Source organism: Perissodus microlepis, chromosome 13 (assembly GCF_051167445.1).
Source record: "Perissodus microlepis isolate ML-2025 ecotype Zambia chromosome 13, ASM5116744v1, whole genome shotgun sequence".
NCBI lineage: Eukaryota > Metazoa > Chordata > Actinopteri > Cichliformes > Cichlidae > Perissodus > Perissodus microlepis.
In genome coordinates, this window is record NC_140473.1 from 30,095,008 (window position 1) to 30,103,182 (window position 8,175).

The 8,175-nt window shown below is 36.5% G+C and overlaps 1 pseudogene; it reads right to left on the reverse strand.

Annotated features, from left to right (window-relative positions):
- Positions 1 to 2,049: 2,049 nt before the first annotated feature.
- Positions 2,050 to 5,604, reverse strand: LOC146375360 (uncharacterized; annotated as a pseudogene).
- Positions 5,605 to 8,175: the final 2,571 nt, after the last annotated feature.

The following is an 8,175-nucleotide window of genomic DNA, read 5'->3' on the forward strand; positions in this document are numbered from 1 at the left end:
ACACTTCGGGAGATGCTAATAGATTTATTAATTTGCACGGCAGAGAAAATCTTCTCCATGCAGGTAAGGAGCACTATGTGGTGAGGTGAGGGGCAGATGGTTGTTTAACATGTTGAGATTTTCAGCTTGGAAATTTCAAAGTATTTTTATGATTACAGCTTATTGCAAAGGACAGCCATCTTCCGCAGCTAGTTTTAAGTGTCAGGGGAAAATGAGGAGAGAACATTTTAAAATTAACCACAAGCAACAGCAGAAAGCAGACAAAAGTTAACGACATGCAGTAGTAGTATACAAAACTAAAAGGCATGAATGAAGGAGAGTGAAGGCAAATTCCTCTTTATGTTCTTCTTCTTCATGTAAAATCAATCTGACAAACTGAAAAACAGTTTGTGGACAATGAATCATAGATCGTCAGTGAGAAGTCACAGCAGCTCATCTCAGGTTTGCTTTTATGTTCAGCTTCAACTTCGTTTTGTCTTTGCGGTTTCTGTCAAGAGCTGATGATACTAAAACAAAACAGTTTCAATTGATGCACACACGCACACACACACACACACACACACACACACACACACACACACACACACACACACACACACACACACACACACAGACATTTTCTGGGTCATCATATTTTGCAGTTTTGTCTGATGCTGCCAGCTTCTCACTGTTTTACAAATCTTTAATCTCATTAGTTCATAGAAGCACAAACTACTGATGCTGACTGATGATAGATAACCATCTACTTTTAGATATCTACAGCGACCATGACAGTAGAGTGTACTACTGCCATTGTTCATAGATATCTTAACCATGACACCACAGTCTGCTCCACATTCCGATGAGCAGCAGCAACGTTGTAGAAGCCAAAGGTGATTATGTATAAATGGTTTCAGTGTCTAATATTTCTTTGTTTGAGTCTGCTTGATAAATGCCGGTGATGCTACCTGGAGGATGTGACTGGAGCAAGAAGACAGTCTTTGACCTCAGAGCCTCCAATCTAGGCCTCTATGGGCTCGTCTATGACACGTGCAGGAGATTTACATCATTAATAAATGTTGTGCTTTTTTATTTATAAATATCAGCATTATTGTTATTAACATGATGCATATGAATAGAGATTGTTTATAAACAAAGATAATTTATTCTGTGTTAGCCTGTTGATTTATTCAGTACATGTGGGTTTTGGGGGATTTTATATTTCCTGTTTTTCTTTTACTGGTTCGTTTCAATTAATCTACTTATTTGTTTGTAACCAAGTTAAAACTGCCATTTATTAAAATGTGTTGAAATGTTAAAATGATGAAATAAATGTTAAAGTGTAAATTAAAAAAAGTTTAAAGTATTTAGAAAAAAAAATGAATTTGCATTATATATGATTCCTTTGTGTAAGTATTCTGTTTTATTGTGAAGAGAAGTGAATGTGGTTGTGGTCAGTAACCATACTGTGAGATGTTTTATATGCAAAAGGACACATTCTATAAATCAGACACAATGGCATTAACTGATGACATGACAGTTCACTCTACATGATCTCAATGATGTAAACTGGAACAGGAAATCATTTTTTACCTTTTATGAATGTAATATTTTTATAAAAATGAAAAATAAGTCAATACAAACTCCATCACACAATCCAAAAAAAAGCAATAAAAATAATTATCTTTCCGTGTGTACAAAACAAAGCTAAGTGAACAATAATTCACATACTGGTAGATTTTTACACAGTACAATATTACTATTTATGCATAACACTTAAAACTTTATTCACCTTTCCTCAGCAGATTAGCAGAAAAGAGAATAGTGTGAAGGCACACAAAGAAGAAAAGGACATCACTGAAAATATTATCTAAATATAAACGGTAAAATTGAAAAAAAAAACTTTTTTAAAAGCCAGAAACTGAATCTATTGTCAGCTGACACTTATAACAATATTTAAAAACAATTTTCTCTTTTTAATTTATCAGCAATCTCACAAACCATTTTCTCTATTTTCCTCTTTCCAATGAACTCTGACTACATCAGCCCACCTCTCTGTGCTACCATCAGTCACACTGATGTGGTGCTGACAGCTGCTGCAGTGCTGTCCATCCTGCAGCAGCACAGACATGCCAGCAGCTTGTCAATGCAAATTTTCTACATGAAAACAAACAGAATCAAGTCCAGAAAAGGATGTAGCAGAAACAAACTAAACACCACAGTTTCTATGAAACAGCAGTGAAAGGGAAATGGCCCACAGGCCCGAGAAAGGGAACACCAAACAATCCATATTTGAACCATCATCAGACAGTAGTTAAACAGCAACAGAACAAGAGTTCCTACAGTTCTCCGTTTTTCCTCTGTGGGCACTGAGGTGGCAGCACGCAGGGCTTTGATGGTTCCAGCTAAGCAGACGATGAACAGAGGAGCAGGGAGCAGAGCAAAAATAGGGGGGATTATAAACTGCTCAAAGACTGTGGCAGGAACTACAGTGATAATGCAAAAGGCCCAGACCAGAGCAGAGACCAGCAGAGAACGCTTTATTTGTCTGATGCAGGCCAGCAGTGGGCAGCCGATGAGGGAATATCTGCAACAGAAAACAGACGATTTCTCTAAATATCACAGAATATGCAGCCAAATATATGCAAGTACACAAAAACAGTAATAAACACTGTTACCTTTCAGCAGCAAGGCACATTTGGAAGTAAACATTGGCCATCACACTAATGAAGTAAAAAGCAACGTTGATGTCATCATGCCATCTTCCTGTTGTTACAATCCAAACAATCTTTGCACAGAACTGGATTACGTTGGAGATGAGGAGGTTTGTGTAATAAATGGTCTGGGCCCGATCTCTTCGCACCTGCAGAAATATTTATAAAAGTCACAAAATGCAAGAGAAGCATCTCATATTATCACAAACAAGTTTTGAACAAAAAAACAGTGATGTTAATATCAGAGGTTTAAGTGATGAAGTACATTTGACTTGCTGTTGATCTCATGGTTCCCACGTCGCTGACTCAGTGCTTTTAGCTTTTTAGTCTATTTTTCTTTATTTTTCCAGGTCTGGTATCTTAGTTTAATCTTTTCCTGGTTTCATTTTGTTGCTTGAGGGCCTTTATTATTCTAACCTCCCTTGTGTTTCCCTGTTTGTCCTTTAGTTTCATCTGTATTTGGTCTCTCTTTGTTCCCCTTCGTGGGTTCCTCAGTCCGTCGTGTCTCTGTGGTTTTTTTTTCCCATTTGTCCTTATCAGGTTCGTCTCAGTGTTAGTTTCCTGTCTCAGTCTTTCTTTGTCTCATCCCCCCTCATTCCTTCGAGCTGTGCATCCAGTGAGTGAAAGTGAGTTCTTAGCCTACTTTCGTTGTTGCTTGATTCTCAATTAACCAGCTATGAAGCTGTTTCTGAGTTTACTCGTCCTGCATTTTGGGTCTCAACCTGCCTGCTGCACAGCTACATACTCTGTTTGTCTGTGTCTGTATTTATTGTGACTTATAGAGCAAAACAAATGTCATATATAAATGAATCAAAGTCAAAATAATGATGAAATGTTTTCATCTCTGCAGCACTACGAATGTTTTTGGATGATTCTTCATATCATTCACAGTCAGACTGATATAAAAGTGATTAATAAAATTCAACATTTACATACCACACAACAGGCGAAGACTATGGTCAAAGGCAGGCACACAAAGATGCTACTCAGAAACACCAAAATGAAAAACTCCATCTCTGGTTTCTCTCTGTGTGACGGAGCTGCTGAAATAAATTCGTTCATTCTTTTCTGCAGTAAAGAAAAACAGTTGTTGAATATGCAGCATGTTAACATTGCTCTTATATCAGTTTGAAATTAAAGATGAAAACAAGGCTGAAGATGAAACTTCTGCTGAACTGAATTATTTAACAATATTCTGGCATCAGAAATCTCACCTAAAAATGCATCACAGTGCATTTCGAAGCCAGCCTGGTTTTTCAGAAAAATATGATTTTCTTGAAATCTTTGTTCTTTCTCAAAAGTAGTAAAAAAAAAAAAAAACAACAACTTCTGACTCACAAACTTCAACTTAGTTTTATCTGAACTCAAAACCAGCAGATAAAATGGGATTCATCAGGAGAAGGTTGGGTGTAAGAGTGAAGTGTGGGGAACAGAATTGTTATGAAATAAGTCACATAATAATTTGATGAGTTTAAGATTTTTCTTTGTGTACAGGCCGTGATCAGCTCGACAGCTGAATTCAACAAGATATTAGCACATGTTAAACCAGAAATCAAGGCTGATTTTAATCTCCCAGATAATCTAAAATTTGTATCAAATGTAAAATGTGGTGAGTAAAACTGATCAGCATCTAAACACATCTATCATCATCATCAGGGTCTTTCAGTTAATTAAAGTTAATACAGACATTTCCATTGGGTTTTCATTTATACAACATCCATGTCATTCATATAAAAGCACCTCAAACATAAAAAAAAAAAAAAAAACCCAAAGAAATCAATAAAACTTCTTTGTGTAACTTCCTGTCTCATAATTCTAATTTGTGCACATGAGCATGCAGTTTCCTGAAAACTGTTCTCCTCCTAAAGATAATGTGAATGTGACTCACCTCAGGACGGCTTCCTGTTGAGATAGTTTGTAAAATCGGCAGTCTAACGTTTCGACAGAATCTGAACGGGGAAATTGTGGTACTTTATATACCCCACCCCTCACGCATGGGCACACAAACACACTATAAACAGAATAGTCAGTAAATTTCAGTGGAGCTCTATTTAGTTGTAGTTTTAAAAATGAACAGTTAACTTCTCTGGAAAATTGTCTTTTTATTTTAGAGAATTGTGAAGTGTTGAGTGGACCTCTGTCTGCTGGACAACACAAACTCCTGTCCTGCTGCTAAAAATCTGTCAAATAATATCATAACTCAGTGTTTTTGCATAAGACACTAACATTTTTCCAACACTTCAGGAGATGCTAATACATAAATGACTTTCTTTGCCCTCTGAAGAACTTCCCTGTGCAGCTGAGGAGCTTTATGTGGTGAGAGGCCGATAGAAAAGCTATCATTTGAAGCCTGGTCTGGTTAACATGTTGAGATTGTGAGCTGAAGAATTTCAAAGTATTAGCACAGCTCAATAAGTCGGGTAGGTGATCAACATTTCACATCATCTGCTGATCACACATGATCTTTCAGGACTGTGATCAATAGTCATGCTGACAATAAGCACGGTTCACAGGGGCGCAGTCGCAAATGTCAAAGAAACCAGAAGCAGAGTCCAGGTCCTGATAATATATGAGGCCAGGTGCTTAGAACATGTGCTGAGCAATTATGCAATATTTTTTATTACATCTTTGTTTTATCTCTTCAGCAACAGAAGGTTCCAGAGGTATCGAAAAAATCAATTATTTCTCCAGTTGCTAGGACCATAAAACCTACATCATTAAATGATTTTAGGCCTGTCGCTCTAACATCCTTAGCGATGAAGTCCTTTGAAAAACTTGTCAGGAAGGAGATCCTGCAGCAAGTAGAGAAGCTTATCGATCCACTGCATACAGGCCTCGTAGAGGTGTTGATGATGCAGTGGTCACTCTGTTGAACTTCCTCTATCGCCATCTTGATGGCGCCAAAGCTCATGCTCGGCTCTTATTTATTGATTTTTCTTCAGCTTTTAATACTGTTCAGCCACATCTTTTCGTTGATAAGCTTCTTAACCAGTTTAAACTTGATTTTAATCTCGTTGGTTGGATTTTAGACTTTTTAACTGACAGATCTCAGTGTGTGAGAGTAAACGGCTGTTTCTTCAAACAGCTGAACTCTTCTACTGGCTCACCACAAGGTTGTTTCTTTGCAAATTTGCATCATAAGATTGTTTTTCGTTTTTTCTGCAGTATATAAAAATTGGTGTATCCAAAAAATAAAACTATGAAGACACTCAAAATAAATTTCCTGTTGTTGTAAACTATTTTTTGCAACTTTTTTGTATCTAAAGTTTTGAGGGATAAACCTTTTAAATTTCTCCAAGTAGAAATATATGTAAAAAACAAAACAAAAACGATTTTCAATTTTTTGTAGTTTATTGCACTTTTTTGTAATATATGTCGTTACTATGGACTTAATGCATACATATTATTAAAATGTGGGCTATAACAGTTGTATTGATGTATAGCAACTTGAAATGCCCCCAAAAATGGCACTACAGCATGTAAAAATATAAAGTAAGCTCTGGCGGCCTTGGTTCTATGGTAGATCTTAGTTAGTGTGAAAACAATAGGACTTGAATATAAATACTGTATATCCAGTCATATATAATTTGGTACATTTTGATATATTTTTGTTGGTGCTGATTTCAAATCGTTTTACTCCCCTTAAAGTTGCCGTTTTACTGTTTGTAGGAAGTGAGGAGCTCTGTGTGTGTGTTCTCATGCTCTCATTAATCAGGCATTTCAAACATGAGTTGTAGCTCAACCTGTGCTGTTCACTGTCTCTGCATCTCCAGATGGTACCAGGTGATTGTAACGTATTCAAAATACATTATGAACAAACACAATAATGCATTTGATGGTTTATTAAAACATGTTTGACATTATTATGACATCATGGTGCATCACCTTATTAGGAGGATGAAACAAAACTCTGTTGAATTAACTTTATGTTCTTCTTCTTCATGTAAAATAAATGTGACAAACTAAAAACCAGTTTGTGGATAATGAATCATAGATAATGAGTGAGAAGTCACAGCAGCTTATCTCAAGTTGTCTTTTATGCTCAGGTTCAACAAAACTCTGTCCTAATGTGGTGCATTCTTCTTTTAAAACGTGCTTTAGCTGAAATGACTACCCAATATTCTCTATTGTTAGCTGGCTGCCCACCTACAATGGAGGCCAGTCAAACTTTATTAGAAAGAAAATATGATCAGGGAGTTGTTAACAAGTCTGAATCATAATGTGCAGCGTTTGCTGTAGTTTTTTTTTTTTTTTTTTACTTGGTAAAAAAGAAATTTGCATTGAAGTAGCAAATAACCTCGTCTTTGTGGTTTCTGTCAGAGCTTATGATACTAAAACAAAACCGTTTCACTTGACACACACACACACACACACACACACACACACACACACACCTTTTCTGGGTCATCAAATTTTGCAGTTTTGTCTGATGCTCCTGACTTCTCCCTGTCAGACAGGACGCGTGATTTTCCTTCATAGAAGCACAAACTACTGATGCTGACTGATGATAGATAACCATCTACTTTTAGATATCTACAGGTACTCTGTAACAGGACATTAGAGTGTACCACTGCCATTGTTCACTTAACCATGACACCACAGTCTGCTCCACATTCTGATGAGCAGCAGCAATGTTGTCTGCTTTATCTAGTGGCTGAAACTGTTGTTCAGAGGAGACAAATGCAGGTGTGAAGTAAATTTATATGTCACTTGATGCACAAAGAGTTACTTACAAGGGTTATGGAGCTAGTTATGTACCCATTTGGTGGTTACATAATTTGATATTTACACGTTTACACATCTGGATGTTTACAATGCACGTTTAAAGCAGTAATCAGTATGTGTTGAATCTTCCTAGTTGTTTTTATTGCATTTTTCCTTGTATAGGTTTTCCTGGCTTCTGAGTGGCCAGTATCATGAGGGCTGTACACAGGAAGTGTTTTGTTGTTGTTGTTGAGGGGTGCGGAGAGTAACGGTGCTGCTAAGGAAGTTATCTCTCTTGCTGTTTTTAATAGTTCAGAAAGATTCCAAACCACATATCAAACCGTCACGTTATACAGGTGATGCTACCTGAAAGATGTGACTGGAGCAAGAAAGATGATTATGTATAAGAAGGTTTCAGTGTCTTTGACCTCATAGCCTCCAATCTAGGCCTCTATGGGCTCGTGTAGGACAGGTGCAGGAGATTTACACCATAATAAATGCTGTATTTTTTTATTTACAAATATCAACATTTTTGTTATTAACATGACACATACGAATACAGATTGTTTATAATCAAACACAATTTATTCTGTGTTAGCCTATTGATTTATTCAGTACATGTGGGTTTTGGGGTATTTTACATGTTCTGTTTTTCTTTAACTGGTTCATTTATTTTGACTAATCAACTTATTTGTTTGTAACCAAGTTAAAACTGTTATTTATTAAAATGTGTTGAAATGTTAAAATGTGTTGAAATCCATGCTAAAATGTAAAAAAC